General features: G+C 43.1%; 1 protein-coding gene across 2 annotated transcripts in view; it reads left to right on the top strand.

Annotated features, from left to right (window-relative positions):
• Positions 1–5,896: 5,896 nt before the first annotated feature.
• LYPD6 (LY6/PLAUR domain containing 6) overlaps positions 5,897–19,694 on the top strand; it is a 56,959-nt gene continuing 43,161 nt past the window's right edge. The window contains exon 1 of one of the 2 annotated variants that reach the window (XM_035131383.3): positions 5,897–6,018. The gene's annotated coding sequence lies outside the window, so the exon portion shown is untranslated. Of the gene's footprint in view, positions 6,019–6,167; positions 6,307–19,694 lie in introns of those variants that run through there. The other variant, XM_088661599.1, reaches the window with a different exon arrangement.

Genomic DNA, 19,694 nt, shown 5'->3' with positions numbered 1-19,694 from the left:
TCCGGCGGGCTGTGCCCCTCCCTAGAAGCAGGGCTGGTGGGCGGAGGCGGAGCCCAGCCCAGCGGAGCGCGAGTTCAGCGTTCCCGCCCACTGCGCCGCGCTCTCTGGTTCCCCGCCGTGCTTGGCCTTGCCAGAGGGCGTGACGGGGAGCTGGAGGGAGGGCACAGCGCGGCGGGCGGGAACGGCAAACTCGCACTCCGCCGGGCTGTGCCCCTCCCTAGAAGCAGGGCTGGTGGGCGGAGGCGGAGCCCAGCCCAGCGGGGCGCGAGTTTGGCGTTCCCGCCCACCGCGCCGCGCTCCCTTGCCTGAGGGCGCGCCGGGGAGCTGGAGGGAGGGTGCGGCGCGGCGGGAATGGCGAACTCACGCTCCGCTGGGCTGTGCTCCGCCTCTGCCCACCAGCCCTGCTTCTAGAGTAGGGCAGCTGCCCTAACTTGCCCCGTGGTGGGTATGCCCTTGCTTGGCTCCAAGGAGCTCAAGGTGACCTACATGATCCTTATCCTTGCAACAAAGGCCTGGAAACGATGCCTTATGAGGAACAGCTTAGGGAGCTGGGTATGTTTAGCCTGGAGAAGAGAAGGTTAAGGGGTGATATGATAGCCATGTTCAAATATATAAAAGGATGTCATATACAGGAGGGTGAAAGGTTGTTTTCTGCTGCTCCAGAGTAGCGGACACGGAGCAATGGATTCAAACTACAAGAAAGAAGATTCCACCTAAACATTAGAAAGAACTTCCTGACAGTAAGAGCTGTTCAGCAGTGGAATTTGCTCCCAAGGAGTGTGGTGGAGTCTCCTTCTTTGGAGGTCTTTAAGCAGAGGCTTGACAGGCATATGTCAAGAATGCTTTGATGGTGTTTCCTGCTTGGCAGGGGGTTGGACTGGATGGCCCTTGTGGTCTCTTCCAACTCTACAATTCTATGATTCTATGATTCTAACCCTGTGAACACCAGCTACCACATCCTATCGGCTACTCATTCTTTTCACTCCTCCTCACGCCTCTCCCTTGAACAGCACTATAAAGCTGCTATTTTGTGCTAACTGGATCCCTGAATATATACTCCAACCTTGTGTTACAGTTCCTGCACAATGTTAATAATAATTATGATATAATGGTTAAGAGTTCATAAAATAGGAATTTTTACCCTGCTTTACTAGCTCTAAAAACAACAGTGATGTTTCATTTTACTTGTGAAATAAAGAGGGCTCAAATAGTTCTCAACTTTGCCTGGGCTTGATGGTGTTCTTTTTGTTAACATTTTTAAAGACACCCACATGAGGGTTGGGAACAGTTTATGATGATTCACGTCGCCAATTCCACATGCCACGGCAAATGAACAATAATTTGTGCATACTTGGTGTGTGAAGCTCTTATTGGCAATTAACCCTGTTAATCAAAGCTAACTGGTGGGTCCTTTGGCATAATAATGGCTTTTCTGGAAATCAGATATGGTGAGCCAGTGGCTAATATGTGGGGGTGGGAGAATGGCAAAATCTGCACCAGATGTTTGTGTTCCCATTAATTTCACAAATGCTGGTCCCAATCCAGTCAGCATTGGGTAGAATTAGCTCATCTGGTGAAAAGGTGGGGCTGTATCCACTGGTCTGCTGTAGGTGATCTAGAGCCAGCGATAGATGTGCTTCATTTTTCCCGCCTAAGTTAACATAGTAAATGGCTGAAGTTGAAACTATTGAGCTGTAAAATATGATTCACCACTGCCGATCCCTTTCTGTCTCATGGCGTAATTATTCTTTCCATTTAAAGACCATTTAAAGGTGAAATTAAGAAAACAAAGATGTAATCCTCGGCGAACATCGCCTAATGAGATCTTTACAGCCTTTCTGAAGCTTCTCATTAATTTGCACCAATCACAGATTCCAGTTCTGCAAAATACTTTCCTCCCACGGACTGTAGTGATCCTCGCTTAGAAATATTTTACATTGTCCCTGCGTTTTCTGGCATGTTCCCAGAGCTGCTGCTTTTTGTGTATTCTATAATCAATGGAGGAAAACAGAAGGAATTAAGTGCATTTCCCCAAAACAAAACAAATAAGTCCTGTGTGGGCATTCAGCAGAACTCACAAAATAAACTTTTTTTTTTTAAATGGAAGCTTAGTGCATGACACGCAGTGAAGAATATTCTGTTTTCTTTTTAAAATTATTTCTTAGTATAGGAATTTTTGGGATGAGTTAAGCTAAGTCACAGACTGCAATCAGTTGGGTTAAGTTAGGCTGCAATCCTAACTCTCTCTCCTCAGAAGTAAGTTCCATTTGATTCAGTGGGGCTTACTCCCAGGTAAATGAGGTTAGGATTGCATGGTGTACTCCATTGTTTTTTAAAGTAATACATAACACCATAAGAAGCAATATATAATGCTCAACACTTAATACACATTCATTGTAGAGAGATTTCCAGTCAGTGATGCACTCACAATTTTAGACTGAATTCAATGATCTTAAGATGGTACCGTAATGTTATTGCTTCACTTACTTCAAAAGGTCTTACTCTAGCACCAGCCACAATATTTGACTTGCATCTGTAGCTTTGGGAGGCAACCTGATCTCTTTCCAGAGCCACACTGTTTATTTCCAATCTGTGTTGGGCCAGACTCAGCCCGGCTTGTCATTACGGGGACACCCTCTTTTTCCAGCTGCTGCTGCTGCCTGAGTTGATTTAAACTATCCTTTGTTTAGCAGCCACCACAGTATTGGGGATTTTACAAAGGACATTTCATTAAAACTTCAAACAGGATGAATGGAGTTGCCGCACTCACCTAATAGGAAGAGCCAGTTTGGCCAACAGAACTTTGCCGTTTTCCATTTGCATGCAGTGTCTCTGTTTGATGGGAAATTAATACAACCGTCTCTTTGAAAACTTGAAAAATGTCAAAGCATAAAAAAGTCAGAAACAGCAAGTGCAGGCCATGAAAAGTTTAAATTGGCATGAGCATTACAGATGATGGCAATAGCGGTTTCTGCTGTAATGATTCAATCCACTGTTGTGTAAGCAAAACTCTTCTTTTGAAATAGGGGCACTGAAGCCTCTGAAAGGCTTCTTGTGAGGCAAGGTGGGGGCTTAGCAAGGCCTGAAATGTATGGTGGGGGCTGCTGTGGCACAAGAACAGTGTTTCTGATCACAGGGAAGGTTCCAAGTGCTCTTTGCATGCACGGGGATGTTGCCCCCCCACCTGGTTTCAGCTGTCACGTGTTCTCTTCTGAAAAGAGAGAGTGTTAAAGTTGGTTGGAACGGCAACACATTAAATATTTTGTTTATTTAGTGTCAGCAGCAAACTGTGGCTGGAATGAGTCCTTGATGCTTGCCTGGATCGAGAATGGACAGACGTATGTGTGGAAACCTCTGTTTTGCAAAGCTAGAATGTAGTCTACTATAAAAGTAATAGCCATTGCTCTACTCACTTTCATCTTTCTGGTCTCTCTTCTGCATTTGTCTCTTGCCATTCCCGCAACCCCTAGAAGGCTGTCCATGAAGGAATGTGGTCCTTGGACCGAAAAGGGTCCTCACCCCAGTTTAAGACTTTAAAGGACATAATCAGCACTTTGAATTGAACCCCAAACCAATGTGGAAGCCAATGGATGTGGTCTAATGCATGATCTAACCTGCTAGACCCATGTAAAACCATGCCAATTAATGCATTTTTAAAAATTGCATTGAGCATGGGAAAATTCTGAATATAACAGACTTTTACTTCAGGTGAACCAAGACTGAACAACAAGCACTGTGCCAAAGATCTCCACTTGTTTTGTGTCCAATTTAATTAACGTTTATGGAAGTATGAAGTAAACAGTGAGCAAGACCTACCCCTAAATTCCCCTTGCCTGTTGGCTCCACAGTTCTGCCACATGCTGGAGATCTGCAACTTCATTTGTGAGAAGAAACTAGAGAAATCCCTGCAGCCTAGTTGTGAAACCTGGCTGGCTTCCTGTCTTGATGTATTCCACAGCCAATGAATTGTTCACACTCGTCTACACTGTCTGGATTGAATTATATATTGCTAAATATGCATAGCTGAAAGCTCTGGTTATTTAGGGCTGCCTTTAGTGAATATTTTTAGTGTCTGGAGAACACTTAACTATCCTAGTCACAAGAAATGTGAAAAGATCGGTGTCAGGATTCAAAACCCACCTAGAGGTTATTTCACGAGATAGGGGCAAATGTTTGAGGCAAAAAAGGTCCAGTGCTCCCACTCCCACACCAATGGTAATAACAAATCTAATACTATGCTAAATAATTGGTATTTTGATGGCATTCAGTAGTATCCATTGCTTCAGCCCACCCTCCATCCCTGCAGCCTACAGTAAAATCTGCCTTTCATCCTCAGTAATGACATCTATCTGTCTGTCTGTCTGTCTGTCTGTCTGTCTGTCTGTCTGTCTGTCTGAATCCTGGACTGGCAAACTGTATCTCTGGGCCCAGCTGAATGTATTAGTAAACACTCCACTTGTTGCTGCTTTTCTTGAAACACACACCTGAATTTCATTGGGACTGTAGTGTTGAGGTTGGATAACCTTTTCCACCTTTTTGCCAAAATCTACGCCTCTCTCAACTTTCCTAGTATTAGTCCTGAGAGAGAAGCTTCCATTGGCGCCCCTTCCTGCTTCTGTTACTGTTGAAAAAAAGGCAGGGGGAGAGAGAGATGCGCATTCAGGCTATATACGCACTATCCCTTTAAGGCACATTCTCAGGCAGGAGCAGGTGAGGGAGAGCTTCATGGAGGCCCCTCCGTGGTGGGGAGGGGGGGGGCTGCTGCTTCTGTAGGGCATCTGCTCAGAATTTGGCACTGGGTTCCTGAAGCACTGAAGCAATGGTTCCTGATGGACCCTGACCCTGTTTTGAAGAATCACAGTATTCGTTTTAGGTTGTCCAGGTGATATCTATCATTCATGCCACAGGTCATCATGAAAGCATCTGCAGATGTCTGGGACAAGGACCAAAGGGATACAGTGGGTGAGGGGAGTAAGGTGTCTTACTAGAGTGGGGGGGAGTGAGAGGGGGGGCAACAGGTGAAGTTGCCCATAGGAGAGCAGCAGAGGATGGGAGGTTAAGGTAGCAAAGGAATGAAGGTGGGGGAAAGCAATGGCAGAATCCTAAGATGTGGAACCCAATCACAAGTGGCTGTCAGATAAGGAAAGTTGGGCCTTTGGGGGCATATTTTGCCACAAACATACAGTGGCGATGGTGGTTTCTTTTTCCGCTACTGGAAAAAGTAGCCCAGTCCTGTGCTTAGGTTCACCGCCTGCATTCACGGTGCCGTTGGGAGAGGGTTTGGGTTCTAAAGATGACGGGGCTCTTTTTGGGGCGCGGAAAACAGAAGTGCTTCGGCGACTGGGGAAGTCTGGCAGGCATAGGAGCGAACTCCTGGGGGCCAAGGTCCCTTCAGCCCCCCCTAAAATATTTGAGGGGGCTGCAACCCAAAATTAATGGGCATTGCCATCATTCAAATGGCGTGCATGTGCCATGTCCTGTGATCGATTATGCGGGGCGGGGCTTACCTGCCCCCCCCCCCATTTCAAGTTGGCACTCCTGGTGGCAGGGGGTTCCACAGGCGCCCCAATCTGAGAATCATTCGATGGATTCTGTGACATGCAGCCCCAAAGCGGGGAGGAGGGGAAATGCGATGGACAGAAGGGGTGATCTCTCGTGACCTGTGGAGGAACCCCCAGTCCCGGAGGTGGGTCGAAGGGCTGCGTGGCGGAGGAGCCAAGGCTTCTCCTCCTTTCTCTCTCTCTCGCCCTCTGCCTTGCAACGCGGGTGAGTGACCAGCCCTGCAGCTCGTCTCAGCCCCTCTGATCAGCCAAGCCACGCTAATTGGCTGGCCAATGGCGAGGCAGCCCAAGAATTTAGCGCTGCTTCCGGCGCTCTCATTGGCTGGCGGGAGTGTCGGGGAGGCTGAGCGTTCCAGAGCAGGACTGCAGTGCACGCCGCCAGCCTCGCTCGCTCGCTGCATTGTGCGCTCGTGGGATGGGGCGGCTGGCCCGAGGCGGGCGGCTGGCCACGCAAGCGGTGAGTACTCCGGGTTCCCCCCCACCTTGATGACTATTTTTAAATAGGGGGGGAAAGGAGGGTCCCCATGTAGAGGACGAGGCACAGCGCTGCGTGCGAGAGGCGCGGAGTCTCAGGCGAGGCTTTTGTTGTGTGTTACTCGTTGCAAGCGCTGGGGATCTGCAGCAACAGATGAAATGTTTGGGGAATTGATCGGCGCGCTTTGCAAGTGCACGATCTCACGAGCGCGGTCGTTTCCCCCCTTCCTGGGTCTGGTCTTCTTCCTTCCTCGTCGGCGAGAGTGTCACGGTCAGTCCATCGCCTCCAAGGATCAAGAGCTGGCGAGCTTTTAAAGGGCAGGAAATGAAATAGGTGCTTCGCTGGGGGGGAAGTTTCTGAGCTGGAGATAATACAAACGGATTCGAGACGGGATTCTTACCCACGAAATACAGATGCATTTCTTTTGCTAAATAAAGTGGACTTAAAAAACAAACAAACCTCTCCCCCCCCCACCCCCAGTGACCGCAGAGTATTTTGCAGCCTTTTGATTGATTGCTACAGGTGAAATACTTAAAAGAAATATCCACCTGGATCTTCGCTATTTTGTGGTATTCGAATTAAAGCTACATCCTAGTTTTAAATATTACAGCAGAAACTCTATTAAGATGATCAAACCAGGCCTTGTAGTTGAATATCTAGAACAGCTCCGTTGAGATGCTTGGGTTAAAGTTGATTCAGTTCTATTGATTTTTAGTCAGACCGTTTTGCGTGTTAAATGTGAATAAACGGAATGCATTTGGTGGTATACTGAGGATGCAGAACTCCTTTTTATTTAACAGCCTCAAGAGTTTACATTTTTTGAGGCTCCTTTTCTACTAATGTGACATACACACAAAGTTAATAGGCCTGACTCAAGTACTGTACTCAAATGTTACGTGAATGCATTTTGCTGTGAATTCCAATAGTTGCTTCTCATAGTTGCAAAGCATTTTGTCTGTAGTGTGATGCTTTTTTCATTGGATGGACATGTGTCTAAAACTGCTAACAATTGATAGGTAAAGCCGATACTTGCTGAGAAAACCGCTTAAGGGAAGATGGAAGTCCAAGTCCAAGTTTAATCTTATGCATGTTTGCTGAGAAGTAAACCCATGGAACTTAACTCCCAGGAAATCATGCAAAAAATAACTGGCTGTAATCTTTTGCACCCTTACTTGGGAGTAAGTACCATTGAACACAGTGGGACTTTTGAATAAACATACAAAGCTGTTACTGTAGATCATAAGTGCATTTACTAGTGGTTTATATTGGAAATACAAGCAGAGTGATTCATACATTTATTTTCATGTGGTAGTCTAGATCAGTGTTTCCCAACCTTGGGTCTCCAGCTGCTTTTGGACTACAGTTCCCATCATTCCTGACCACTGGTCTTGCTAGCTAAGGATGATGGGAGTTGTAGTGCAAAAACAGCTGGAGACCCAAGGTTGGGAAACACTGGTCTAGATAATGTTGCACATTCTAGCCGGAATGCCATCTTGCCACTTAAAAATGAAAAATGATTTCAGGCCTGAGGTTTGCTTGTTTGTTTTTGTAAAAAAATAATTGTGAACTTCAATAGGTTTTCCTTTGGAATTGTTCATGTAACATAAAAACTTCCTTAACTTTAATGACTCAAGAAAAAATGCAATTACTTTAGTTCATCTCAGTCTGTCATTTTGGGCATTTGCTAGTATGACTGTTTTTGAAGAGACTCTTTAATTTCAAAATTGGTCTCTTGACTGACTTCTGAGTTAACATGCATAGCATCAAGTGATTTCATGTGTGTTGTGAGAGGCAGTGTGGTTTAGTGGTGAGAGTGTCGGACTAAGACCTGGGAGACCAGGATTCAGATCTCCATTCAGCCAGCTATGAAACTAACGGTGTGACCAGCCTAACCTACCTCACAGGGTTGATGTGGGGATTGATTGAAGAAGGACAAAAAAGGTGGGATAGGATAGAAAGAAAATTAATAAATAAAACCGCTTAATAAGTACAACACCAGATAATTAACACGTCGATGAAAAGAGGAGAAGATGCTTTGAACTGGTCTTCCATAAATGCCTGATGCTTATAAATTACCTGATGTGTTTCAGGAAAAACAAGAATATTGATGTGTCCTGGTTTGGTAAGGTAGCTAGAGGGTTATTTCTTCAATAAATATTCCCACTTCTTATCTTTCTCTCTTCTTTTTAAAAATTTGTCTCATTCTATGGGCTGTCCCATCTCTCGTTTTGCGAGTTTGAATGAGCTATTTCGAGATTTATTATTATAGATAGAAGGTCTATAGCTTGTGATCTCAAGCTGTAACATTCATTGAATGTGATGCACATCCAACATTTGAAGTCAAACGATGAGGTGTGATTTAAAGGATATTAATCTTTATTAAATTCACTTTAAGTCCAGGTTGTAAGGCTTGACAGGTTTGTGGATTGCTGCCACAGTCGGCAGCAAGATATGTAGCCTTAAAGTCGAGGCAAGTTAAACATGAGGCAACTATTGTGTTTTTTTTTAAGAACCCTGATGTCCATCTGTTACAGATGGATACAAAAAATGGCTTATAGGAGCAAAGCTAGATTCAAAAAGGTGGCTGAGAGATGGAGCTAATTATCTACAGTACACACTGGGACAACTTACACACATAAGATACATTTCTACGTATGAATTACTATAGAAAAGGGGTACCAATGGGAGCCTTTTTGTTTCTGCCACACTTGGGAGTTGGACACCCTAGAAATCATCCAAAGACCTACAACTAGATCACACTCCCATTGTAAGGATTTTGAATTATTCCACTTGTGGAAATATTGGTTGATTATTTCGATCGAATATTTCTCTTTTTTTCTTTTAAAATTTATATCCCACCCATCTGGTTGGGTTTCCCCTGCGACTCTGGGTGGCTTATAACATATATAAAAACACAACAAAACATCAAACACTGAAAAACAAAATATCCTATATAAGCAAGCAAGCAACCAACCAACCAATAAATCAATAGAAATCAACAACAACAACAAAAATAATAAACAGTTTATAGTTATACCCACATTAAAATAACCACCAATTCCACCTAAACATTTAACCAAAACCAACCCCACAAAAACAAAACAGAGGAACCAAAATTAGAACCGTTTAAAACAGCTGAAACATTTTAGCCAGTTGCCCCAAACCAAGAGTTGTTCCAACATTGTCCCTCTGACCTCCCCGGAGCCTCTTTTAGCTGCTCAGGGTGAGTCTGGGTGGGGGTGGGGGGTCCCACCCTCTAGGCCAGGTGGAATTGGCTTTACAGCAGGGAGCAGGTCTTCCTTCTAGCACTCATGGCAGCAGCAGTAGTTATTTATCAAAACAAATTTCTCTGCCCTAATTAGTGTAGTTACTTGGATATATGTGCATGTAAACACAAATATTCAAATAGGAACAATGAAGCAAAAGTGGGTAGCTGTTGATAGAGTGTGTATTTGGCACTGCAGTCTGGTCTGCATGTGCTTGGAGGTGATTCCCACCCAGTTCAGTGGGGCTCGCTCCTAGGTAAGTTGCGTAGGACCACCCCTTGTTAAAATCAGTGGCATTTATAACTGCTTACCGTCCTTTTCCGTGTAAAAGACTAGGTTTTTTTCTTTAAAAATCATGCCGTCTTATAAATGGGTAGCGCATAGGGTGGACGTTTGATTGGTTGCGGCCATAGCTCTTAGCAGCTATTGTGTGTGTGATTGGTTGCTGCATAAATGGATGGTGTTAATTGGCTGAAGCTGCGGCAATTGGGTGTGTGATTGGCAACTTCTGCCAGTGAGGGGTCAGACAAGAGGCGGATTTTGCAATGCGTGCAGGTGAGCGATTTTCAGCAATCCCCCCCCCAAAAGCTCAACAACTCTGTGGTATCTCCCCTCCATTTTCTTAAATTTGAGTCCCTAAAAATGGGGGGTGTCTTATACATGGACGCGTCTTATACACGTAAAAGTATGGTAACTATGGCTAGAAGGGTAATATCCATTTGTTTTTAGTGTCTACAATTCATTATAGAGTTTTCTTGAAGAAATACATTTATGTACTATATTTAGTTTCTAGAACTGTTTTCATAGAATTGTAGAATTGGAAGGGACCATGAGGGTCATCTAGTCCAACCCCCTTGCAATGCAGGAATCTTTTGTCCAACGTGGGGCTTGAACCCATGACCCTGAGATTAAGAGTCTCCTGCTCTACCGACTAAGCCATCTTTTATTTATTTTACTATCATGCTGATGGAGAACCATTAATCCAGTGTCAAGAGTCCAGCAACACAGATAGCGCTGTAGAATCAGGTGTGGAGATGTGGCCATGCTTGTTACTATTTATGATTACTGAATATGTGATACTGAATACGATGATGATTCTGATAGAACTGGATAGTCCCTGAGAATATGCTTCAGTCCTTAAAATTATTATTTTGACTGTGTGTTACATTTACTGGTTTTATAGCTTACATAGCAGCTTTATTTTATCAAATAAAATCGGCCTTCTATGAATCAAGTCTCTCTGTGTGAATATAGCATCAAGATTATATCTTGTGGTGGCCTTGCACCAGCAGAAAGCACTTCTTCTTAGACAAGGCAGGGCACCCAATATTTTCTGACCTCCGCAGCCACTACATCCTCTACGGACCCATGAAAAGATGCTCTAGGGCAGGCATGTCTACCGGTAGATCCCTGGCTGATCCTGGTAGATCACGGGACCCTTATCAATTGAGGGATTAAATAAAGTTTCCAAAAGTTAACAAAGTTAGCAAATTAAAGCTGAAGAACTCTGGGCAATCCTACTCCCCCCCCAAAAGCTCAACAACTCTGGGCTCAACGACTCTGGGCAATCCACCCACCCCACGCACACTCCTCCTCCCTCCAATGACAATGGGTAGATCACTGCCAGTTGTTGTTTTTTAATACTGGGAGTAGATCCCAGTCTCTTGGGAGTTGGATGTGCCTGCTCTAGGGCACTGGGAGATCTGCCAGGAGAGAATGAGAGAACTGTGATAGTTAAAGGGGATTGGTGTAAATTGAGTGTCTCACCTCGCACAAGCAAAAGTTCTCTACGCTAGCACAAATACAGCAAATACAGATTTCTTTCTGTGACACACAATTGAAATCAATGAGCATTATTCCACTGGGTAGGATTGTGGGTAGGATTTATGCAACATGTTCACAAAGCCATCTGTCCTCCAGTTTCGGTATTTGCAATGTAAATGGGAAATGCTTCAGGATTCTTCTGGATAAGCTATAGCTTGCACAAATGACATGCGAAGTTGAACTATTACCGTAGTTTCTATATGCACTTTTCAGTGGTAGACTGTACAAGAGGGAAATACTAAACTCATTTAATTGTGCATGTGTGTGTGTGCGTGTGTACAACTGTTGTACATGTATATTGTTCAGTGTACTCATTGCATATCTAATATGTGGAGGAAAGAGCATTTCTATAAAGCTATGGCTTTGTGCAGTTTGTGGGCTTTTAAGATAAAAGACCTATAAGGGATTCCCACCCCCCCAACTGCTTTGTTGATATATCCTCAGCATGATAAAAATGGTTCTTCCAGTCCCATGTTGAAAACTGGTTCATAACCAATAAATACATTTTTACGTCTGTGTTAAGTTCGGTTCTCAGGAAATGCTGCTATCATAACTCTCAGTCTAGCATATGGATGTGGAAATAGGTTGCTGCGGGCACATTTATCAAAAAGTCTGTAGTAATGGTTTAAGATTACTGTATCCTGCATGGGATAATATATGCACAATCCCTTGCATTTCCTAATAGAATCTCTCTCAAATGCTACCAAGCTTGTGCCTTAGGTACTGGCCTAGTTCATTAAACCATAGGCTCCTGTGTTCTCCTCCCCTGCCAGTACAGCTGTGAGGAGTTCGGAAGCTTCTACTTCCTGTATAGATCAACCACAGTTTACCTTTTCTGCTGAACCCTAAACTGTGGTTAATCTTAATTGTGTTTAGTGACAAGCCAGCTTTATAAAATATGGTTTGAAGTTGGCTTGTTTCCACAGAGTCCTTAATATGTAGCACTAAACCATAGCTGGCCATTATACATATGAGCCGCAACAAGGAAGAATTTGAAAGCGTCTGTTTCCTTTTTAGTTTAACCATACTTTGCAACATTGTCTGAATCCAGAAAACTATGGTTTATGAAGCTGGCTTGTTTCAATAAACTGTAGTTAAGAGTACCCTACAGTTCAGGTTTGGATGCAATGCTAAATAGTGGATAATTTAAAAAGGAATGGAAAACTTACAATTGCCTTGTGGCAGTGGAGGAGAGGGGAGCGGATGAGCCGCAGGTTCGTTCATGTAATGGTAGGCTATATTTATTTTTGCTTCCAAAGCAGGCTTGTGGAGTGACAAGCCTAGTCTTGGTAGTAACTCTATGCCTGCACTTGACCCTGTAGGAAGTTACTGAAATGGGTGAACAACCATGGAATGGATATATGTGTATTTGGCAAAGCAATCAGATGACTGCATTTGTTGCATGTGTAGCAGCATTCCTCATGTGTCAATTTAGAAATTGCTTGGGTGGTTGGGTTGCTGATTCCCTGTGGCTTCCTTGCACAGGGAGGCCTTTAAATATTTGAATTTAATACTCATGGAATGAGCAAATCCTGTGGGATGCAACTACACTGAACTTCAATGAATAGCGGTTGCATAAAACTTTTGAATTGATGAGCCTAAATTAATCAGCATAGTTTTGGGGTGGTTTGCATTTTATCCAATGCTTTTTCCCGCTACAAGAAAAAAAGCACTATAGCATTTGTGTGTTGATTCTTACATTTCAAAAAAATACATGCATTTTAGTATTTCTGCTGCACTTTTAAAGGGAGCTTTTAAATAGGTCTAAATCAGTGAGACAGTTTTCTTTACCATAAAATTAAGAGTAAATAGATGTCGACCATAATTGTTTTATTTAGAATGCATTCTTAGCACTATTGTTAAAATCCTTGGCACGGGTGCAGACTCAAGCTTTGATTGTGCTTAACAAGTTTACATATGTCGTTCCCTTTTATGTGGCAAACACTTCGAATCAGTTGAGTAATCTTGTAGTTGTGTTTCAGAGCTGCAGGAATGTTTACCATGAGTGAAAATTCATTCCATCCTGCTGCATAAATGCTTGGAACTAAAACATTCGGTATGTTACGCTACTTCACCCAAGCGTTCTAATGCTATAAGTAACCTTTGGGATGCCTAAACAGAAATATTGTAATGTCCCTGTATCCCAGCCAAAATATTATTTGATCATTTGGGACAGTGGTAAAGTCCTGTCTTATGAACAATATTCCCTTGAGCTATATGAGATGAGAGTGGGTGTAATGCCTTGCATTTTCTTGGAGGGGAGGAAAATAGGGTACAAGCTTATGTCAGCAATGGATTGTGCAATTTGTCTACCTTTATCCTTGAAGTAGGTTAGCCTGGACCACCCCTGTGGGAGACCTGCACGGGGCTTGAAAATTTGGAGATGAAAGCAATACATACTTTAAAAGCATTAAATTCCTCCTCGATTCCACTGTTATCTGTAAAGTGAGCAAAGGAGATCAGTTACAAAAGAGAGAAACTTGGTAATCAAACAAAGGCACTCCTTTTTCTCACTTGTTTGGGAAAAATGTTTACCTCGTAATGTTACCTTTCTTATTAATTCCCTTTTCAAAAGTAATCTTCCTATGTTGGTGTCATTTTATTTGTTCTTTCTCTCTCTCTCTTTCCTGCATGTAATGTTCCTGTAGAACAACTGTTCCATTGCATATCTTCTGAGAACTTCACTTATCCTAAGTTGCACCTCATTGGTTTTCTGGAGCATTCAGTTACGGTACCTAAATGAGCATTATCAAGTACCAGTTAATTGTGTTGCTTGCAACTGAGGCTAATGGTTGCATTACCTAAATAGTAAGCCAGCACAGAATTTCTATCTTGGTGAAAATAAGGTAGATAAGTAGTAGGGAGCAAAGATGCTTAAGGATACATTCTTTATACAGTAATTGACTTTTTAAAATCCTTTGAAATTTAGCGTACCTTGCTAAATATTTTTTCTGTTGTTCTGTATTCTTCAGCCAAGCCTTCAGTATGAGACAATTGATCTCAGTTCATGGCTTTGTAATGTTTTTCTCTCTGCTCTTGAATAGCACAGAACAAGATAATTGGTTGATAGCACTGATTTCCTCCTCCTGTATAAAGAATTTCTCCCTCTCATTTTTATACCCAGTGTCAGCTACTTCAAATTAATTCATTCTGTGTCTCCTGCACTGGGTTGAGCTAAGCTTATGTAGAGATGAACTTAAATTAAAACAAAAAAATTCCTTCCAGTAGCACCTTAGAGACCAACTAATTTTGTTATTGGTATGAGCTTTCGTGTCCTTTGTCTCTGTTTCCAAGATAGTGAATCAGGATCTTGAAGGCTTTGAAAACCTATACAAGTCATCAAGCAGTGGTTGCTGGAGCCATTAATAACATATGACTGAAATGGGGTTGAGATTAAGAGAGTTTAGCAGCAAAATGTCAGTCCAGGCAATAAGATCAAAGATGGAATTCTAAGGTTTGATAACCATGCCTTCTCAAGACTCAAAGGACAATACTGTATTTATTTACATTCTCTATATTTGAACCGTAGTTGTCTTCTAGTTACATGCAATGTTCTTCTGGGCATGTTTCCTTTAAGTGAGGGGTGCAGAACTAGGGCTGTTGGACTACAACTTCCATCAGCCCCAGCCAGCATGGTCCAGGATCAGGGATGATGGGAGTTGTAGTCCAGCAACATCTGGAGGGCCATGGGTTTCTGAGCCCTTATTTAAGTGAATTTTTTTTTAGGGGAAAAATTCAGTTCAAGCATTGGCAAGATACCATTATCTTGTCACTAGATATTTGCTTCAGGACTGCATATTTGAGGTTAAAAATATTTTGGAGTAGAAATGATATGTAGTTGAAAAGAAAATTTAAGGAACCAGGGGCGGGGGTGGAGGGAAGTCACAGGATTCGGAGAATCTCATAGAATCATAGAGTTGGAAGAGACCACAAGGGCCATCCAGTCCAACCCCTTGCCAAGCAGGAAACACCATCAAAGCATTCCTGACAGATGGCTGTCAAGCCTCCGCTTAAAGACCTCTAAAGAAGGAGACTCCACCACACTCCTTGGCAGCAAGTTCCACTGTCGAACAGCTCTTACTGTCAGGAAGTTCTTCCTAATGTTTACGTGGAATCTTCTTTCTTGTAGCTTGAATCCATTGCTCCGTGCCCGCTTCTCTGGAGCAGTCATTTTATGGATTTGATATTATTTTTGTGTATATTTTTCTATGTTGTTGTATTTGTTATTTTTTTCTGTTTGTTATTTTTGTTGAAAATCTAATAATTTTTTTAAGGGCTGCATATTGTTGCACTGCCATAGGAGTAATAAGATACAGAGGGGAGTGTTGAATATGTACGTCTTGCAGGTGTCATTGGAAAGTTGCTAGTACAGCCACATTTGCTCATCCTAGACAATTTTGTCCTGGCATTGACATCAAGGGCAGCATTTGGAATGAAAGGCTCCTCTTGCAGGAAGCTCATTATACTTTAGGCTTACGCTCCTGAAACTGGCACAGAATTTATATGACATCACATAGCTGGGAAGATGGTAGTTCTGCTCCCCAGGCTGTATGGAAACACAGCCTGTGTACAAATAATTCATGTAAGGGCTCCCCCCCCCTTTTTTTTTTCATCCGAAGAGGGAATATTAACTTTTATCAACTGGTAGTAGGGTGTCATCTTGGAAAACAGAGTCATATGTTTTCCTGTAGCCCTTTTCCATTTGTGAGGCAAGGTGTTTTTTCCTTCCTAGAGGATCAAATCTCTGTCTCTTTCATTATTATTTTTTTTTAAATAGTGGAACTGCTCCAGGACTAAATGGAATGTGGTTTGGAGAACTATACCACTGGTAACCCTTTTTGGAGGAGGAACATGAGCAGGTGGGAAAAGGGCTCAGTGTCCCAAGTGACCCTTCCATAAATCAGCAGGAGTTTTATCGTAGATATCAATTTGTGGTAAATCTCAATGGGCCATGTGAATTAGACCTCAGTATATGAGCTACAATGATTTCCTTGCGGCCATAAAATTTGTCCTTTTTTTTCATCTGGAGGGCAAAAAGAGATAGATACGGTAGCAAATAAAGTTCTTGTCCTTTATCTTGGAGCTAAGACAAGCTAAAGACAACTTGGGTTCGGCTTTTCTGGTTTCGGTTCTTAAAATACAGTGGTACCTCTAGTTACAAACTTAATTCGTTCCGGAGGTCCATTCTTAACCTGAAACTGTTCTTAACTAGAGGTGTGCTTTTGCTAATGGGGCCTCTTGCTGCCGCTGTGCCACCGGCACATGATTTCCGTTCTCATCCTGGGGCAAAGTTCTCAACTCGAGGTAACTCTTCCAGGTTAGCGGAGTTTGTAACCTGAAGCGTTTGTAACCTGCGGCGTTTTTAACTCGAGGTACCACTGTACTTGTCCGAATCTCAGTGTTCCTTGTTTTGTATTCTTTTTTTGCCCTACAACTGTTTTGTTAGCTAGGTTCAAATCCTTGCTTGCCTACGAGGCTCACTTGTTGAGGCTAATTGCTATCAACATTTAGTCCAGGCAAAACAGAACTCCTGTTAGTGGATAGGCCATTTGACTCTGGTTTGAGTTTACGGTTTGTCCTGGAAAGGGGTTGCACCCCCCGTGAACAAGGGCGAGCCACCCATGAGGCTAGGTGAGGCTGTTAGCCTTGGGTGGCGGATCCGACCCTCTCCCTGCACCTGCTATTGTTCTGCTGCCAGCCCTGCTGGGGCTTAGCCCTCAATGCTGCTACAGTACTGTTGCCTTCATGGCCCTCACCTCTGTCGCTGCGTCATGGTGGTAGCATGGGCACAGCCTCAGGCAAGAGTGTAGTTGTGGGACCAGTTTGTGCAGTATGGGTGAGAGCAGGGGGGAAGCCCAGATCTCCAGGGGGGGGTTGACATTGGGGAAGGGGCATAATCATGGTGTTTTGCCCATAGCAGCAAAATGTCCTGATCCAGCTGTGCCCCCGAATTTGTAGTTTGGGGATACACCTTGGCATGGTATGCTTGTTAGATGCATCAGCAGTGATGGGTTCCTTTTTCCAGCTTCAGCTGGCTCACTCACCAAGACCCTTCCTTGCTACCATCGTGTATGTCCTTGAAACCTCCAGAATTATTGTAACAAGCTTTGAGTGGGTCAGCCCTTAAATTGTTCAGAAACTTCAGCTGGTGCAAAGTGCCGCAGGTGGGGTGCTGATGGGCGATAGCCAGTTTTGTCAGATCTACCCCAGCTGCTAATCTATTTCTGTGGTCAACTCAGGGTGCTGATCTTAACTCTTTAAAGCCCTCAACACTTTGGGACCTGTATGTCTTAAGGACCACTGACTTCCATATGGGCCTCCAAACCCAATTCAGTAATTATCTGGGACTTATTAACGAGTAAGCCCCATTGGACATGAGTATCATGCCTGATATATTGTGTGTTTTTATATTCTGTTGGAAGCCACACAAAGTGGCTGGGGCACCCCAGTCAGATGGGCAGGATACAACTAAGAAATTAGTAGTATTCTTACTACTACTCTTTGGCAATCACTCGTAGCCGAGTAAGATTGTCTTCCATAAACACGGTTTTAACAAGTGACTGTGGAGGCCAATTCTGGATCCACATGTCCTTCCACTGTGGGGACATTGGTTTCCAGGCAGGAGTTGATCACGGTGTGGATTTGCCAAGCGTGCCTTCCTCTTAGCACATTTCTCCCTTGCGCCCTGAGATCGAATTTCTTCAAAGCCCATGACAATTTGGTAAAGGCTGTTCTCCAACTGGAGCGCTCGCAGGCCAGTGTTTCCCAGTTGTCAGTGTTTACACTACATTTTTAAAGATTTGCCTTGAGAGAGTCTTTAAACCTCTTTTGTTGACCACCAGCATACTACTGCTACTACCACTACTAATATTAGTAAACAGACATAGAATTGCAGTGTTAAGCTTGCATTTCTGTGCTGCTTGACTTTTTGTTTATAGTGTTCTTATTCCACATCCATAGCATTTGTCTTGCTATCTCACTCTTTGCTTGCTGTGTTGCTCTTTATTTTTAATTTTTTAAAAGAAACATTTCAGAGCACCAGTAGAGAGCAGTTCTATACAACAGGCCTGACGTCTGGCGATGTGTATTTCCCCTCCTCTTTTGCAAACAGTGCTGTAGCAGAAAGAGGGCACATGACCAGCCTTTGGAGCAACTGCACAGAAACCTGCCCTCTAATTAATCCCCAGTACCTTTAACACTGTGGCCTAATTTGGTAAGAAGTTCAAAGGGATACAGTTTCACCTCTTGGCTCCTGGGCTGTAACTATATAGCCTTATAGACAACATTGTTGAAACATATATCTTGTGTCCATGTGTAAACTGAAGAGAGTGAGGAACTTTCTTTGTGACAAGGGAATATGCCAACATTAAGACACTTCAGCACTACTTAAGTTTGGTTCTGATCTTCGCATGATGTTGTTGATAATAATAATAATAATAATAATAATAATAATAATAATAATAATAGGAATTTAATGTAGCATAATGTACACAGGAAATGAGGTCTGCTCATGTATTTGAACTCCCCCCTCTTTCCTTCCTCCTGTTCCTCCTAAACTTGCCCTGTGGTTCCCCTAACCACCAGAATGGTTTTAGGGGTTATGGAGGGCATGGGGGGGGGAGTCCCAAATGTGAACAGAACTCGTTCCATGCACACAGCAATCCCACCCAGTGTGCTTTGTAGAATTCATACGCTTTCACTAGAATAAAGCTTTGTTCTTTAGACAGCTATTCCCTAGAAAGAGTTATGTTTTGCTTGAAACTGTGTTGGGACTTCTCTATAAGTGCTGTTTTATGCAGCTGTGGGTTTTTCATCTTTGCATCTCTTTCTACTGCTGTTACTCCATACTGCTGGTTTCTTAAATGTCAGATCTGCATTACGTATGGGTAGCATGAGTGCATCTTCTTTGCTTTTAATGTGAGGCTTGCATTATGCATGATACTACTGAAGAATAACACGGAGGACAGTGAGATAAATGAACAGAGCTCTTGTTCCATCTCCTGTGTAGCATTTTAACCCTATTGGCGGTGTTGTTTTGAATCTGCCCACTGTTGGGTCAGAATGTTTGCACCCTGAAAATGCAATGATGTTAAATCAAGGAGTACAGTGCATGGATGGTAAAGCAGACTTCTGAGTGGGTTTATTTAGGCAAAAAACCCACTGAATTCAATGAGGCTTCTTAAGTGTGCATTGGATAGTAATTTAAACTACTGATCAATGGGAAAGAGCCTATATCACTTGATGGGGCTCATTAGGGTTCCATTAAGGCCTGTCCACAGTGCTGAAAATCACCTTTTGGAAATGAAATAATATTTTAATAAAATGTTTTGGCTGGATACTGCAAGAACCATTGGGGATTCAGAAGTTGGTATATATGTGAGAGTTATGAATGCTTTTGATGTCTCAACAAATAAGTAATTTAACAAGTGCCAAGGATGCATAGTCAGGAGACATCTATTTTGTCAGCGTTCAATTGCCACTTCTGCATTTGTAGGATTTTAGATACACAGAGCTGTGATAGTGACTGGACAAATCCTCTTATGGTCCTTATTGGCATAAACTCCCCAA

This window comes from Zootoca vivipara, chromosome 1 (assembly GCF_965207765.1).
Source record: "Zootoca vivipara chromosome 1, rZooViv2.hap1.1, whole genome shotgun sequence".
Classification (NCBI taxonomy): Eukaryota; Metazoa; Chordata; class Lepidosauria; order Squamata; family Lacertidae; genus Zootoca; species Zootoca vivipara.
This window is presented reverse-complemented; position numbering and strand designations above follow the sequence as displayed.